Raw genomic sequence first — 18929 nt, forward strand, 5'->3', positions numbered from 1 at the left:
ACGTTCAATTTCAATGGCATATCTGTTGCCCACAATGACATAACCACAACCAGATTTGTGTGCTGAACATTTCACCACCCCACTTTGAGCTGGCAATTGTAGTGCCATCAATAGATCTTTTACACACTCTCCGTTTCGTATTTGTGAACCCAGGTCAAAAATCCACATTGGGACCACAACTGCCCAAAGTCATGGACAACCATGAAACCATTTTGACTATCCGCTTTGCAAGACAACATGCCCTTGTCAAAGCAATCAGCTCTGCCACTTGTGCTGAACTCACTCCTTTCAACCATGATGCTTCAATTTTACTTGCTACTGTACAAATTGCATATGCAGCTTGCAAGGTACCTTCATAATCTCTCAAGCATGACCCGTCCACAAACATTACAAGATCAGATTCAAGTAATGGAGTATCTTGTATTCAGGCTTTAGTTTCATACAGAATTCAAGCACATTCAGACAATCATGATCTGCTTCATCCACCACCACTTCATAACTTGGAATCGGAAACAAAGTACCTGGATTAAAATTTGTACATCTTGTCCCTGTCACGTTTTCAGCTCCCAAAATCACTTGCTCATATTTTGTTAACCGACTGCTTCTAAGGTGCTGTGTGCGAGTTCGTGTTAACAAAATCTCAACTAAATGTGGCACATACACTTTCTTTTTTTTCTTATTTATTTATTGAATTTTGCAAAAAGTAGGCAATAGAAATTAGACAAAATAAATTGAAAACAAAAACAGTCACAGTGATCAGGTAGCATATCTGATATCAGAAAACAAATCCATAGGATTATACATTCAAGGGCGCAACATACCAATCATACAGGTCATTATACAACCATGCCTTGTCTTCCAACGTGTTCAGATGTCAGATTATCTAAAGGGAATAGTTCAGGAGCAATACCCCTGAAACAGCTTGTTGGCATATTTTATGGAGTTGGGACTTGGAGAGGAAGCCCAAAAGGAATGCCTGCAGCTCCATAGTATCACTCGCTGCACGCCTTCTACATTGAGAGGAAGAACAGGATTCGTGAGGGCTTTTCACTCTTTTCCAGCTGGGTAACTCTGATATAGGCCCCAGAAGCTCTTCTGGTGGCTCTGGGGGGAGGGGGGGAGCAGGTCACTACGTAATTCATATTGCGTGTTACAATATAACATGTCTTTTGACCAGTGTACCATAGTGGGAGCAGGCCCTTGAGCCCAGCGCCTGGCAACTCCATGCTTAGCTATCAACAAACACATATCAACCAGACGTCGAACCTCTTTCCGTACTCGCCTAGAGTAACCAAGGAGAACCAGCAAGGTATCCGGTGCCAGAGCCACTCCTGTATTATCGCTTAACTTTTGGAAAATTAAGATCCAGTAATTGGCTATGTCAGGACACAGCCAGGCTAGATTCATGAATCTACCGGTTCAGCACCACATCTCTCACACCTCGCAGGGTCTTGAAGACCATATCTGTGCAACCAAGCTGGAGAATAGTAGACTCTATTAAGAAATTTAAAATGAATTAGGCGATGTCGTCCATTCAGGGAGACGTGTTGTGTGGCTTCGCAACAATAACGCCATGTGTCGTCATCGAGGGCTACCCACAAGTCAGTCTGCAACTCCAATCTGGCTTTAATGAAGAAATTCTTCCTGTAATCCTGTGCCATGCTGTAAAAAATACTGGATACTATTTTACAGGGGGATTCTGCGCGTAGCATGAGGGAGAAGGGAGCTACTTCCGGCAGTTCCATCATTGTCTCTCCAAGCATTTCGCGGACCACTTGTCTAAACCTATTGAAATGTAACATCATTAGTGGGGTGATAACTTGTCTTTCTGAGACTATCTCGTCCCACCCACGCCCACTCATCCTCAAATAAGTACCCTATTTTGTAAATATCAAGAAACGGCAGGGCACGCAACACTTCCAGCTCACTAGTCACGGGCAGCCATTGACTAGGCCTGGGCAGTAAATTCCGTTCCGTTTGCAGAATTTGCGGAATTCGGGTAATTTCGCGTTCTGTGGAAAACGCAAAATTGCTCAAAATTCAGCATTCCGTGACTTTGCGAAATTTTTTGCTTGTTCGCGTTCTCAGAATGCGTGTTCGCAAGATATTTACCCCCGAGCATGCAAACAGCAATTGCGAACAGGAAAAAAGCATCGCGAACAAGCAATTCCACGTGTTCACAGAATTTCTACGTGTTCGCTGAGATTTTTTACAGTTTCGCGGAGATTTGCGTAATGCGATTAGGCAAATTCCGCCCACCCCTACCATTGACACCACTCTACAGGTGTGAGTGGAGAATACAAGATAGTGGCAGCTTGTTGTTTCATTAGATTCTGCCTTGCGTGTGTGGTGGCATTTATAGAGTCCAGAATACCTGCCCGCCAGTACGGTACCTGAAACAGTGACACTGCCAGGAGAGTGGGAGCAGCCGCCACCCTCTCAATGTGTAAATTCGGGGCAGGAAATTGTTGGTGCAACCAGTGGAAAGCGTGTGAACATTGCGCCACTCGATAGTACAGCTCCAGATCAGGTGCTCCAAGTCCTCCCATAGAGTAAGGGAGTGTAAGGATATCCCACTTGTTATGAGGCTGTTTACCAGTCCAAGCTAGTCTGACCAATAATAACCTGACACATTTAAAGAGGTGGACTGGGAGGATCATAGGTATATTTAAAAATAGAAACAGGAATCTAAGTAACAGTACCATTTTCATCAGATAGATACGATCAAGGAGGGACAGTGGCAGACAAACCCATCTGCTAACGTCATCTTCTGGTTTAGCAATCGCCCTACCATATTCCTCGTTGAATACTATCTCACAGTTTGTGTGTACTTGAATACCCAAGTAACACACCAAATCAGTGGGACAGCTCAGAGGGGAGTCCATTTCTATCAGCTCCATGGCTGCGGTAAGAGGAAAGATAGTGGATTTAGTCCAATTAGTTTTAAAGCCAGAGAACTCTCCATATCGTACCACTTCCTTTAACACCAGAGATGGGTTAACCTCTGGATCTCTTATGTATAAAAGAATGTCATCAGCATAAGTGGAAATTATTAAGTTGTATCTGGGGAAGCGTATCCCTGTGAGGCTGTGGTACTCTCTGAGGGCGCATGCCAGAGGCTCCACCACAAAAGCGTATAGTAGAGGCGATAAAGGCACCCTTGACAAGTGCCCCTGGATATTTTGATAGGAGAGGTTACAGATTGCCCACCCTAACCCGGGCAGATGGGGAATTATAAAAGACGGCCACCAGCTGAGAGAAGAAGTTGCCAACACCCATCCGCTTTAATACTAACATCATAAAGTTCCACTCAACAGAATCAAAGGCCTTTTCAGCATCTAGAAATATCACAGTAGGCTTTATCTCTGGCTCAGTGTGTTAGATATTGCCAAATACTGTGCACAGGTTATGTGTTAGGGTGTTAGGGACAAACCTGCTTGTTCAGGTCTAACCAGTGTCGGCACTAATGGGGCTAAGCGGTTTGCCAAAACTTTGGCGAATAGTTTTGTGTCAACATTAAGTAATGACAATGGTCTATATTTATTATTTTATTTATTTATTTTCAAGGTTTTCAAGGTTTTATATAGCGCAAACAAGATCCTTACAGATATCAGAGCTCTTTACATAGAATAAGAAGACCAAAACAATGTAATGCAGGGGAAAGAGAAACAGTTAAATAATATTTACACAGCTTTAACTTCAAGTTAATTTAGCCAGGAGGATCGATTTGACTTCATTTTTGAAGGATGCAGTGGATGAGATAAGTCTTATTTCTGGAGGGAGGGCATTCCAAATCCTGGGAGCCATCCCTGAGAAGGAGCATTTGTATGTTTTTGTCTTATGGAATTTTTGTGGTTTCAGGAGGAGAGTTGATGAGCTTCTTGTTGTTCTTGAACCTCCTGAGATTGTCAATTTCTGTGCGATGTAACTAGTTGAATGGAAAGAGCGCATAGGGTGCCAGAACTCCATAGCCCGCTTGCTCCATTTCCGAGACAGAGACCATATTCTCAAGCAGGCTTGGCAAGTAAAGGACCTACAAATAGGAATCAGCAAGGTGATGGTGTTTCCAGATTTTACCAGGGAGGTACAGAGGCAAAAATCCACGTTCCTTGCAGTGAAAAGAAAGCTATGAAAACTGCAGCTCCCGTATGCAATGTTACTCTCAGCCAGGCTGCGAGTAATAGGGCCCAAGGGCTTGTTTTTCGAGTCACCAGAAGAGGCCTGGGATTGGCTGTACACTGTCTAGGAACAGAGATCAGCAGGCAGCTCACTGAGATCGAATGTATGGAACATGTTAAGTTGCCAACAATCAGCAAGGAGGAGGCAGAAGTCTTGAGGAGGGAGACAGAGCTGTGTGAGGTCAAAAGCACTGTGAAGACCATGGCCAGGAATAAGACACCAGGAACTGATGGGTTTCCCACAGAATTTTATGCTACATATATAGACCTGCTGGGACCGCAACTGGTGGCCCTGCATAACCAGGCAAAACAGGAGGGGAAACTTCCGGGGAACACTAGGGAGGCACTGATTGTCCCATTATTAAAGCCAGGAAGGCAGGTGTATGAAAGATAGCATATCGGCCACTGTCAATGCTCATTCTTGATTATAAAATCCTGAGTAGGATACTGGCCACACGATTATTGCTGCACATGATGAGTCTTGTACATTGGGACCAGGCTGGTTTCCTACCTGCATGCAATCCGGCAATGAATGTGCGGAGATTGCTAAGAGTACTGGGAGCAGACTATTATTGTAAAGAGGAGGCTACTATTTTGGCCATTGACATCGAAAAGGCTTTCAATAGTCTTGAATGGCATTATTTCTTCTGAGTAATGCGAGATTTTGGTTTGGGGCAGGAGTTTGGGGCACGGACAGCCCTGTTGTACAGAAACTCCACAGACCGGGTTCGGACGGTAAAACTCATATCGGACAGATATGAGGTAGAGAGAGGCACATGCCAGGGATGTCCGCTGTCGCCCGTGCTGTTTGGATTGGCTGTGGAACCACTGGCCGCTAAAGCCAGAACTGGAAATTGGTACAACGGATTAAAAGTAGAGGGGCAAGTACACCATTTAGCCTTGTATGCAGATCATCTGATTCTGTTCCTCAGAAATATGGAAGCAGAACTTGAGGGAGCTAAAGAACTGTTGTTAGCACTAGAGAGAGTGGCAGGCCTCAAAGTGAACTGGAGAAAGTCCTGTGTGTTCCCTATTATGAATGGGCGGGAGAAACCGCATACGGTGGAGGGGATATAGTGGGGAGAGAGATGCATGCCTTACCTAGGTGTAGAAATATATCACGACAGAGTGGATCTCCTTGAGGGGAATGTGGGAAGGGTCATTAGGGAGACAAAAGCCAATCTTGGCATCTGGGGTACTCTTCCCTTTTCGTTAGCAGGTACAGCATCCTTACTAAAGAAGGTTGACGATCCAGAGACTCCTGTATGTATTCGGAGTTCTACCAATATTGATCCCATTGGAGAGATTATAGCGGCTCCGGACGATGATGACAGAGTTCTTGTGGGGGGCTGGAGGAGTAGAGTGGCTTTAAAGAACATAATGATGCCCAGAAAAGAAGGGGGGCTGGTGGTGCCAGATTTTGAATACTAATATATTGCAGCGCAACTGCAATGGATGACGAAATGGGTGGCAAGCCAGCAACGAGGAACGTGCAGCAGAGTGACGGATGTCCGACTCCAGACCTCCTGTCTATAATAGTGCTGTGGTTACCTGTACCAGAAAAGGATATGTGGCTCACAAATGTTGGGTTAGATGTTTGCAGAGGGCTAAGGTGAGACACCCCTATGTGCCAGAGAGACCGTTAAATTATTGCATAGTATTATGACATAGAGCAGACTGGAGTAGGCTGGGGCCATGGGAGGAGGCAGGAGTGCTCACCATAGGACAGATGTATGAGGATGGCATGCTACTACCATTAGAAGCATTTAGTGAGCGCAATGAGATTCCAGGGGGCGACTCTCTGCTTCATGCAGCCTTAACTGCAGGGATCCGCAAACATTGGGGAGCTGGGCTGACTGAACCCCCTCTGAATGACGGATGCCAATATGTAGTAATGGCAGCGGAGACATTTAAAGTGGTTACATGCTTGTGTAGGAGGCTGAGCTGGGCGACACTCCTTCCACTTAATGAGCTCCAACAGAAATGGGAAGAGGACTTAGGGGAGGTTATAGAGGTAAAAGCCTGGGGATAGCTAGCGGAGAGGGTTAGTATGATCAATAGGAATGCTAGATTCCAATTGGTAAACTTGTATGTATTTCATAAGGCGTACTTTACCCCAGGGCACCTCAATAGGTACTTTAAGATGATAATGGCGGCTTGTCCCTGATGGGAAGAGATAGGTGCGGAGGTCCTGCATATGTTTTGGGGCTGCCCGGAGATAGGGAATTTCTGGAGGGAGGTGATGGAAATATTAGCAGAAATAACCGAAAAAGAAGTGCATATGACTCCAGGATACTGCTTACTGCATAGAGTCCCACATATCTCCAAGAACAAGGTTACCAATAAAATCCAGGATCTGGGATTAATGATATTGAAGCGGGACATTACGAGGCATTGGAAGGCAAGGAGAGGTCCTAACATAGACAGATGGAGGAGAGGGTTTAACCACTGGGCAGGCTGTGAGGGAACGGCACGACTAAGAGACACCATGCACAATGGGAGTGAGAAGGTGTTAGAAGCAGCTAAGCCTTGGGAAGCTCTAACTGTGCACCTTAACCAGTTCAATGATGTTTTAGAACAGGGACACCGGGAAGAACCACAGGAAGAGGGTAGGAAAATACATTGATATGAATACATGGGGGTGAGGAAATGATGCGAGGTACTCCATTAGCGGAAGCGCTATAGGGACCACAGAATGGAAAGGGGAGACCACTCGGTCCCCCCGAACGTATGGTTGGGTGCCCCGATCCCCTGGGAAACCATTGTGGGCGGGGGCGTGACCCGGCTGGTATGCCCAAAGCGGCGTAGCCGGAGCACGCCCCTCCCGCCCAAAAGAGGTTGTCCTAGACACCCGCCCGGAAGTCCGTGCACGGATGGGCGTGCTTGAGGCGGGTCCCCGACCTCCCGCAGCTAGATAAATAGTGCGGGAATCCAACAAAGCTTCCTCTTGTTCCTGTGCTCGGAAGGCTGCACCACTCGTCGCTCGTGAGCCCTCAAGGGAACAAGCTGCACTTTTTTGAGAACTTGTAATCCTTGTCTTTCTCTTTCAGTACCAAGGCGTGTGGGAGAGCGAGTCACCTTTGCGAGTCAAGTCGGACGGAGTGATCGAAGACATGCCTGGCAAGAAATCCGGAAAGAGCTCTGAGATGGAAAGAATGCTGCGCACGTTGGTGAACCAAGTGGCGGTGATGGACAGAAAGTTGGGTAAAGTTGACCAGCTGGGTAGTGGCCTAGTGGCCATCAGGAAACAGGTGGAGGCCCAGAATGCCCCCTCGGGACGGCCTAAAAAGGTCAGTGGACCGGTATTGCCGAACGTCACCCCGGGGGATAAGGGCAAGAAAAGGAAGGCGAGGGCAGGTCCCTGCGAGGCCCCAGTCTCACTAGTAACTCCACCGATTCCCGTCGTGCCGGCGGCTAGCCCGGTACCAGGACCGGATGGGGGATTGCCAATTCCCGAGGTTATCACGCCACTGGGGGATGACCAGATGCCCCCGGAATTACCACTTCAGTTAGCAGCGGTATTACCTTGGCTAAAGGGGGGAGCAGGGGGATCAGCGGCCGCGGGAGACCCGGCCGAGGAAGCCAGATTAATTATTGAGCCGTTGCGGCAGGCAAGGGATGCCGGGACAGCGAATGTACCTTCTATTCCCCCGCAGATGGCGAAGGTGGTCACGACGGACGATCGGGAGAAGACAACGGACACTGCCGGGAGTTCGACTGAAGCTGGTAAGAGAGCGTTGCCATTGGTGGGGGAGGGCCCGGTACCCTCAAGGCGGAAAAGTTTATCTCAACATATTCCCGTGGCTACGAAAGAGATGGTGTGGGTAGACAAATACATTAACATGTCTTCGCTTTTGACTGACCATCGTGAGTTAGAATATGCAAAGACCCAGAAAGATCTCTGGCACCCCAGTGTATGGCGGGCCAAGATGGCGGAGTTCAGGGTCGAGGAGACCATGGTGAACTGGGTCAGGGCATTTTCTATTTTCGCGGCAATTATCGGAGAACGTAAACCAGAAATGTTGACTGACCTGGCATGCTATCAGAACAGTATCATGAATTTCCATGCAATGTATGGGGGAAATGAATGGAGGGGGTATGATGTTGCCTTTAGAATACAAAGGAGTTTAACCAGGCCTTGACATGGGATTGTTTGGATACAGTGTCATGGCACGCTCAGCTCTTGCCAGGGCCGGCGGGTCCTTCGGTGCCAAGCACGAGTGGCTCTGGGGGATTCCATCAGAGGCCGTCACAGCCCTTTCGTGTGAACGCCTGGGGGGAATCCCAGCCCAGGTCTAGCGGGAATGGAGGCAAGCGAGGGGTGTGTTGGGGATTCAACAAAGGAACTTGTAACAGGCCTCAGGGAACGTGTAGGTTCCGGCACGCGTGCTCGGCTGTGGGAATTCCTCACACCCGGAAACCAGTTGCCGATCTAAAACCAATGGCGCGGGAGGAAAGGGGGGATCCAAGCAGGATTGATGCGGTTCTTTGGAAGCAAACATCTTCACCCGTAGATATCTTGGCTTTGACCCGTTGGCTAACCCGATACCCTGATCATGCGTCTGCCGGGACTCTGAGGGATGGCTTTTCATATGGCATCAGGATCCCGGCGGGCAATTTTCGGGGGAGCCCTTCCTGTAAAAACCAGCTGTCTATTCAACACAACCCAGCGGTGGCCGCCAAAAAGATAGCAAAAGAAGTTAGCTTGAGGCAAGTGGCAGGGCCATTTGGTGGCCCACCAGTAGCGGATTTTGTGTGTTCACCCTTAGGAGTGGTTCCGAAGAAGGACCCGGGGGAGTATAGACTCATCCACAATCTGTTGGCCCCAAGGGGGCCCTCAGTAAATGAAGCGATTGACCCCGAGGTATGCTCAGTGAAGTATGCATCGTTCGATGACGCAGTCGTAATGTTGAATCGCCTGGGCCCCGGGGCATTGTTGGCTAAATCAGACATTGAATCTGCATTCAGGTTACTCCCAGTACACCCTCAAGACCAGCGGCTGCTGGGATTCACGTTCCAGGGGAAATTCTACATGGATAAATTCATGCCCATGGGTTGTTCGATTTCATGTGCTTATTTTGAAATGTTTAGCTCCTTTTTGGAATGGGTTTTCACAGAGGCCACGGGCCACAGACAGGTGATGCACTATTTGGATGATTTCCTCTTCCTGGGCCCAGCAGGCACTCAGGACTGTGCGCGGGCATTGCAGGACTTTTGTGTGCTCATGCGGGGTTTTGGGGTCCCGTTGGCACCAGGTAAGACGGTCGGGCCGTCTACCTCCCTCGAGTTTCTGGGTATAGAACTAGACTCAGAGGAGGGGTGTTTCCGCTTGCCGGATGAGAAGGAAGCCAAGTTTAGAACCTCCCTGGTACAATGTCTCCGAACAGAGAAGGTGACCCTACATCAGTTACAGCAGACAGTGGGTCAGCTTAACTTTGCATTGAGGGTGATGCCGATGGCTCGCCCTTTCTCGCGTTCCATAGCACAGGCTATGGTGGGCCTCAAGGAGGGCCACCACCGCACTAGACTTTCGGCAGAGGTTCGCCAGGACATGCTCATTTGGTTGGCATTTCTGGAGGACTTCAACGGTCGAGTGGTGTGGAACAGACCCCCCGCCTTGTCGAAGGAGCTCGGCTTATGGACTGACTCAGCGGGGAGTGTGGGGTTTGGCGCAATTTTCGGTAACCGGTGGTCGGCACAAACATGGCCGGCGTGGTGGCACTCAAGCGGCCTAACAGGTAACATTGGTTTCTTGGAGTTATTCCCCATCTGGGTGGCTCTGATGGCATGGCCAGAGGACTTTAGGGACCGCTCAGTGGTATTCTGGTCAGATAACATGACAGTGGTCGAGTGCATTAATCACCAAGCAGCACGCTGCAAATGGATCCTACGACTGTTGAAAGAAATTGTATTGTGATGCATGAGATTAAACGTACAGTTCAGGGCAAAACATGTGCCGGGTGTACTGAATAACGCAGCTGATGCACTCTCTCGTTCAAAAATGCAGGCTTTCAGGGGTTATCTACCCACAGCGGAGCTAGTGGCGGCGCCTTTCCCCGAAGCACTATGGCAGATCGGTGCCCTGGACTACAAGACCTTGTGGCAGCCAGTCTAGCGCCAAGGACGAGGAAAGCTTATGAAGGCGCGTTTCGTTCATATGGCCGGGATGCCCGTCACCCCCTCCCAACACAATCCCCAAAGATGGGAAGACAGACGCAGTTCTGAACTTTTGGAAGGCGGGAGGGAGTCACCCTCCCGGCCATATTTATTAAAATATGAAACAAAATTAAAACATTAAATAAAAGTTTCATAATCATGTACAATTTTCATTTATTACATTTCGATGAAGACATGTTATTTGGCTAACCTTAACAAATCTCTAATACAAAGGTTTCCTAGCCGAGTCTAACATCCTGCAAATGCATACTTTCTAAATTAAAATTGTACATCTACGCATTAAGGGCCAACGGCAAGGTCTTAACCGGTGTCAGATCCCTACTACCAAAAACTCTCGCCCTCACGGTGTGAGTGGCGGCCGCGCAGAGGACTGTACCCTCATTGCCAACTGCAATTTCCCTTGTCTTGTTGGGGGCCTCTCTTTCCGCTCGACGCCATCTTAAAGGTCGTCCGAGCACCCGTGTGAGGTATCTGTAGGAAGGACAGCGTGGACTCCCCCCCACCCCATGCTCGCGAAACTGTAAATCAAACAGAAGACAAGAAGCGTGAGTGCATATAACTTGACTTCACAACATGTGCAATCGCACATACCTTTTAAAACAATTCGAGGACCATCGTCCTAACTGTTTCACTTCTTCTGCACTCTGACCCCTGGCTGTAGCCTCAGTAGCAGCCCCTATCCTGAAAGAGTGGGTCCCGAAATCGCATGGGTCCATGCACGCCACAGCGATTGTCAGTGCTAGCACCCTCTGGAACTGAAACCTTGTCAGTGGGGTGGCATCGATGTACCTCAGCAAACTCCCCCCCAATGTATCCGCCCTCAGTGCCAAGTATTCCTCTATACACATTATCGGGCACGTGGGGGACCCTCGCATGCGCTGGACAACAACACTGTTTCCCATCGCTCCCTGGTCAGTTTTGGACTTCGCTATCGTGACTATCATCGAATCACCCCTAATCAGGATGTGATCCCTGCACAAGCCACCCTCCACATCTTTCTTATTCCTTGCGACCAGTTCGCTCACCCGCATAGCCCCATGGAACGCTAATGCGAAAGCTGCCCGGAACAGTACTGATTCGAATTGGGAGGAGCATGTCGTGCCTAGCTTTGCCATGAGCAGGGACAACCTTTCTAAGCCAATCGGGCGCCTTTTGTCTTGCTTGCAACCCTCGAGGCGCTGCCAGCCGCGAAGGGCTTTTTTCGCCAAAAAGGAACCTGTTGGGTCTTTGATGCCATGCACCTGCGCCATGAATGAGATGGCCGCCCTGTGCCTATTGGCCGTAGCCGCTGATCGGCCTTCCCTGTGCAGTGCTACCAGGAACCCAAGGAAGGAATCCTCCTGACCCCAGTTCTGACTCCCAGTCGGACCCAAAAATGCACAATAGGAACGAAACGCTCCTTCGTATGCTTTCCTCGTCCTGGGGGCTAAGCTTGCTGCCACGAGGTCTTGTAATCCGGGGCACCGATTAGCCAGAGTGCTTCGGGGAATGGTGCTGCCACTAGGTCCGCTGTAGGTAGATAAACCCTGAACGCCTGCATATGTGAACGAGAGAGTGCATCAGCCGCATGATTCAGTACACCCGACACATGTTTCGCCCTGAACTGTACATTCAGTCTCATGCAAAGCAGCACAATTTCCTTCAACAATCTCAAGATCCATTTGCAGCGTGCTGCCTGTTGGTTAATGCATTCGACAACAGTCATACTATCAGACCAAAATACCACCGAGCGGTCTTGGAACTCGTTCGGCCATGCCATTAGAGCCACAAAAATAGGGAATAGCTCAAGGAACCCTATGTTACCTGTGAGACCGCTGGTGTGCCACCATGTCGGCCATGTTTGCGCCGACCATCGATTACCAAAGATGGCGCCAAAACCCACGCTCCCCGCCGAGTCGGTCCACAAACCCAGCTCGTCCGAGGACGCTGGCGGCTTGTTCCACACCACCCGACCGTTGAAGTCCACCAGGAATGCCAACCAAATGCGCATGTCCTGGCGAACCTCTGCAGACAGTCTCGTGCGGTGGTGTCCTTCTTTTTGACCAACCATAGCTTGTGCAATAGAGCGTGAAAAGGGGCGGGCCATTGGTATCACTCCCAAGGCAAAGTTAAGCTGACCCACTGCTTGCTGTAACTGGTGCAGGGTCACTTTCGCCTTACCAAGGCAAAGATCCAGGGAGGACCTAAACTTAGATACCTTCCCCACTGGCAAACGGAAACATCCCTCCACAGAATCGAGCTCAATTCCCAGAAACTCAAGTGAAGTAGATGGTCCAACCGTCTTACCTGGTGCCAATGGCACTCCAAACTCCCTCATGAGGATGCAAAAATCCTGTAGCGCCCGCGCACATTTCATGTCGCCGGCTGCTCCCAAAAACAGAAAATCATCTAGGTAATGCATAACATGCCTATGCCCCGTGGCCTCGGTGAACGCCCACTCTAAAAAACAGCTGAATTTTTCGAAATAGGCACAAGAAATGGAGCAACCCATCGGCATGCATTTATCCATGTAATAGCATCCTTGGAACGCAAAACCTAGGAGACGCTGATCCTGTGGGTGTACCGGGAGCAACCGGAACGCTGATTCGATATCTGATTTCGCCATCAGCGCCCCGGGGCCCAGGCGATTTAACATGGTGACGGCATCGTCGAACGATGCGTACCGCACTGAACAGACCTCTGGGTCAATAGCATCGTTTACTGAGAAACCCCTTGGAGCAGACAGGTTATGGATCAGCCTAAGCTCCCCCGGGTCCTTCTTGGGGACCACCCCTAATGGGGAACAGATGAAATTCGCCACTGGCGGAGACATAATCAGGGTATTTCTTTAACCAAGGAGTCATAGCCATGATATCAACGGGAGTAGGCAATTGTACCCAACAATCCACCTCAGTCCTGCTTGGACCCTCCTTTACCTCCTGACCCGCTATTTTTGGATCTGCATGAACTCTCCGTGTGAGAGGAATTCCCACAACCCGCACACACGTGCTTGAACCTACATGTACCTTGCGGTCTGTTACAATTGCCTCTATTGAAGCACCAACAGACCCCCCGCTTTCCACCATTCCCGCCGGTTTTCGGCTGGTGATCGTCACCGGTGCCTGCTCGAAAGGGCACCGCGGGCTTCTGGCGGGAAACCCCCGACCCGTTCCCGCCTGGCGAGGAAGTTCTTGCCGCCCCAGGCAGGAGCTGTTTATGCCAAGAAATTGAGTCGAGGCAATCCCATGTCAGAGAGGAATCATACTCTTTGGCTTTACGGAACTTCATGTCGTAACCTTTCCATTCACCCCCTCATACCTTTCATAAAAATCCATTATACGTGCCTGATAACAAGACAGTTCGGGCAATACCTCGGGCTTACGTTCACCAATAATCGCAGTAAACATTGCAAAGGCCTTAGCCCAATTGGTTATCGTCTCCTCAACCCTGAACTCCGCCATCTTGGCGCGCCAGACACTCGGGTGCCACAAATCTTTCTGTGTCTTAGCATACTCCATCTCGCGATGGTCGGTTAACAATGAAAACATATTGACATACTTGTCTGCCCAGATCAATTCTTTTGTGGCCAACGGGATATGTTGAACCACCCTCTCCCACCTTGAGGGTAATGAGCCCTCCCCTGCCACTGGCAAGACGAGCCTACCTGGTGCGGTTGTTGTTCCCGCCGTGTTCTCGAGACCAGCTGCCGGTCCTCCTGGTGTCGCCTGTGGGGAGACAAGAGGGAGATTCGCCTTCGCGGCGTCTCGCGACTGCCGCAACTGCTGGATTAGTAGTTTGGCCTCTTCGGCCGTGTCTCCTGGTGCTGTAGCACCTCCTGCCTTCTTATTGAGCCATGCGGCCAACTGGGTGGCCAATTCAGGAGGCATATCCTCATCGTTAGCGGGCGTAATCACAACCGGAATCGGTTGACCCGCGTCTGGGGTTGGTACTGGGACATCAGCTGGTATGGCAGGGCTGACCGGGGGCACCTCAGGGACCGGAACCTCCCCTGCCGCCGCCCTCCTCTTGACCTGTTTCCCTCTACCCTCGGGGACGACTCCCGGCAATGCCGGGCCTATTACCTTCTTCGGGTTACCAGGCTTGTTCATTGCGGCCAGTTGCTTCTTAATGCCCGCCATATCACGACCAAGCGCTGGAACTTGACCGATGCTTCGTTCTATTCTCGTCATTCTGTTCACCAACATGCGAAGCACCTGGTCTGTCTCGGAACCCTTTACTGCCTTCTTGCCAGACATGGTTTCGATTATCCACTCCGGGTCGATCAAGACGGTCCGGGACTCTTCTCTGTAAAGTCACTGAAAGAGAAACACAAGAATTACAAGTTCTCAAAAATGGCTCCTTGTTCCGTCGAGGGCTCACGAGCAACGAGTGGGTGCAGCCTTCCAAGCACAGGAACAAGAGGACGCTTCTTCGGATTCCCGCTCTCTTTATTCTTCTCGGGGAGGGCGTGTACCCACCCCAGGTACGCCTACTGGGCGTGGCCAACGGTGTAGGTGTCTAGGACAACCCCTCTTGGGCGGGAAAAAGGCGCACCCCGGCTACGCCGCTTCGGGCATACCAGCCGAGACACGCCTCCCGCCCAAAATGGTTTCCCGGGAGGATCGGGGCACCCGACCATACGTTCGGGGGGACCGAGTGGTCGCCCCTTTCCATACTGCGCCTTTCTGGGGCCAGTGGGGGAGCATAGATGGAGGCGGGAGGAGGCCTTCCTCCAACTTTTGGTGGCCCTTCATAGAAAAGGCAGGTCGGCGGCAACCGCCAACAGGTATAGGGCCGCCATATCATTTATGGCGCAGCTCCAGGGGGTGAGGGACCCGACGGATTCCTTTATAGTCAAGAAGGCTCTCCGCGGCTGGCGGAGCCTTGGGGGTCACAGACAGGATAACAGGCACCCGATTGGGTTAGATAGATTGACCACCTTACTGGCGAAACTGGATGAGACATGCTCCTCACCCAGCGAGGCAACACTGTTCCGAGCAGCTTTTGCATTGGCGTTCTATGTGGCCCTGCGGGTGAGTGAACTAGTGGCAGCAAATAAGAAAGATGTGGAAGGAGGTCTACGCAGGGAGCACGTCCAAGTGAGGGGCGATTCTCTGCTGATCTCAATAACCTGGTCAAAAACGGACCAGGAGGCCCTAGGGAATAGTGTGGTGTTGCAGCGCGCACGGGGGAACCCCGGTTGTCAAGTGGGGCATGTGGAGGCCTACCTAAAACAGAGGTTGACAACATGGGGGGGGCCCTGCTTAGACACATGGACAGCACCCCATTGATGAGATTTCAATTTCAGAGGGTGCTGGCAATTACGATTGCAGCGGCGGGCTTGAACCCGGGTGATTTTGGGACCCATTCATTTAGAATAGGGGCCGCTACGGAAGCTACGGCTTGGGGTCTTCAGGCGGAAGAGGTGAAACAAATAGGCCGTTGGTCCTCGAACTGTTTCAAGAGGTATGTGCGACTGCACATGTTGTAAAAAGCTGATGAACTGCACTCACGCTTCTTGTCTTTTGTTTGGATTATAGTTTCGCAAGCCTGTCACGCGGGGCGGAAATTGGGATCGGCCCAGCATCAGCTGACTAGCAGGAAGGGATCACCGATTGGAGATCAAGTGGTCTGGGTCGTGGGCCACTCATACGTGAGGCGTGCCGGGGACATATTCAAAGCAGGTGACGCGATCCACGCATCTGAGGAATATGGGTTCAGAGTGACCTTCCATGGGAAGGGAGGCCTCTGTGTTGACCAATTACAAAAATTTGTGGAGGAACTCCTAGGGCGGCACAGGTCACCGCCATCTATAGTCATAGTGCACGTGGGGGGCAACGACTTGGTGAGACTGGGAAGACGGGTGTTAGTTGAGCACATATTGTCTGCAGTTAGCTGGTTGGCCAAGAGGCTCCCTGGGTGTATGATTGCCTGGTCCCACATGATTCCCAGGAGAATATGGCGGGGGGGGGTTTGTCTATCTCAGCGTTGAACCACTCGGTAAAGAGGGTCAACAACAAGATTGAGAAACTGTTGCGCTCCGCTCATCTCCAATGCATTTCCCATGGGTGTATTAGGGGGGATCACTGTTATTTGACTGATGGGGTACATCTGTCCAGGGCTGGGAATGAATTACTCATAGGAGACTTCGTAGCTTGGCTAGTGGGTTTGAAGAGGCATGACCTATAGGAGGTGTGGGGGGGCCAGATAGTCGGTCAACTATCTGGTCTGTGGCGGTAAGGTCATGATTGGTGAGCAGTGATTTCAAGGTCCCTAGGGGGGGCGTCACCCATTATGGATGGGAGCGCCCAGGGGGAGGCGGCCATTGGCCCCTCCCACGGGAGTGCGGTACCCACTACAAATGGGTCGCCCAGGGGGAGACGGCCATAGGCCCCTCCCAGGGGGAGACGGCTATATGCCCTTCCCACGAATTTCCCGGGGGCCGGATATCCGCTCCGGTGTAAGAGAGTGTGGGGAAGGGGGTAGTCCACGCTGTCCTTCTTACGGATACCTCGCACGGGGACTCGGACGACCTTAAGATGGCGTCTAGTGAAAGGGGGCCCCCACGACAAGGGAAGTTACAGTTGGCTGCGAGGGTAAAGTCCTCTGCGCATGCGCTACTCACACCGTGAGGGCTGGAAGTTGGTGATAGGGATCTGACACCGGTTAAGACCTTGCCGTTGGCCCTTAATGCTAGGTTGTACAAATTCAAAAATGTAATGCATTTATCAGGATGCTAGACTCGGCTAGGAAACCTTTGTATTAGATATTTGTTAAGGTTAGCCTGAAAAACCTGTCTTCATCAAAAATGTAATTGAAGTTAAATTTGTACATGTTATGAAACGTTTTTAATTTAAAGTTTTAAATTTTGTTTCATATTTTAATAAATACGGCCTGGGGGGGTCTTGAGGCCCCCCCGCCTTCCAAAAGTTTAAATCTGTGTCTGGCTCCTCACATGGGGAATGGTGTTGGGAGGGGTGGCGGGCATCCCGGCCCATACGCATGTTGCTTTGATGGAACTTCCTGGAGAGCGGCCCTGGGAAGACTACTAGCACATAATAATCTAAGACATGACTGGAGGGGGGGAAGGGATGGGGCAGAGGAAGAGGGGTCACCATTTGCTGAGGGATTAAGTTCACAGTTGCACCACTTGTAAATATGTGAACTGAGCTTATTTACCGTTACATTTAGCGAGGAAACACTGAATCGATATGTATGGCAATGCAATATTGACAAGATGCATAAATAGCAAAAGTGTATTTCTTATTGGTCACATACTTCTGCAAATGTTTGTGCTGTACTAGCATATGTCCTATAAATGCCCAATAACGTTTGTTTAAAAAAAACTAAAAAAAACAAATAATTTCATTAATCGACTTACTCGACACCAAGTTAAATGCTGCTGAATCATAGCACTAACTTCTGGTCTCAATCCACACACAAAATATCCTGTATCTTTCTCAGTGATGTTCTCAATGCCGCTGTACTGTTTGAACACCTGTAAAAGCATTTCATAAAATCCATGAACTGACTCTTTCAACTCCTGAGTAGTTCTATCTATCCTCACCCAATTAGTTTCTTTTGGTGTACTCTTCCCATTCAAATATGTAATGACCTGATGATATATTTCCATGACTTCTTTAGATGGTGCTCCTCTCTTTGCATCTCTTGGGTATTCTAATTTCGGCAAATTTATCACAATTTTACCCTCAACCCATAAATCAGCTTGAGCCACAATATCAAACAAGCCATCCAAATCCTTCCACAAAACCTTGGAAACTTTCACAAATATTTCCACTTGTTTGTACCATTCCACAGTTTTTTCTTGTATCATGCTTTGTTTTAGCCCATCTTGCTTTCCATCGATCTAACTCACCCTATCACTTTAGTGTGTTAAATAACTCTTTAATCTGTAATTGTTTCCCTAAAACCTTCAAACTCTCCAAATCTTTGTCACTGAAATCTAATCTGTATGTCTTTTGCAAAGCTTTAGACTTCTCTATGTCAACTCCATATGTTTGTGCAATTTCTGCAAATTTCTCATGTATGTTTTTTGCCTTCCTTGTAATATGCTTACACATAAAAGCAATTCTTCATCCTGATATTTAGCTAATCTATCTGGACTAATCGTACCTAAAATCATTTCTTCCAATTCTGCTTTTAATTTACTCACATCTATACTTGAGTTGTTATTCTGTAGACTACAGCCAGGTGCTATCTCTTTTATCCACGCATCTAATTCTTCTGGAGATGGGCCTACAGATTTCTGGGTATTTTTACTTGTCTCGCTTCTTGACCTTCCTGATGTAGGTGTCACTCTTTTCTCACAATCTGCAACAGTCTTTTTGGATCTATATATATATCTCGCTTTGGGGTTCCAACAAATCTGTCTGAAATGTTAATCAACTGCTCTGATTCTCTGGTAATTACACTCACATTTGTTCCACTATTCTCCATAAATCCTTGATTAGTCGAATGTATTTTTCTATAAACTGTATAAACTCCATTTGTATATTTTATCCGGTATTGTTAAAGCATGTACTCGAGAAACTCCTTGTCCATCATTATATAATGGAACAATTGGACCATTAGTCA

The sequence above is a fragment of the Lissotriton vulgaris genome, chromosome 2_1 (assembly GCF_964263255.1).
Source record: "Lissotriton vulgaris chromosome 2_1, aLisVul1.2, whole genome shotgun sequence".
NCBI lineage: Eukaryota > Metazoa > Chordata > Amphibia > Caudata > Salamandridae > Lissotriton > Lissotriton vulgaris.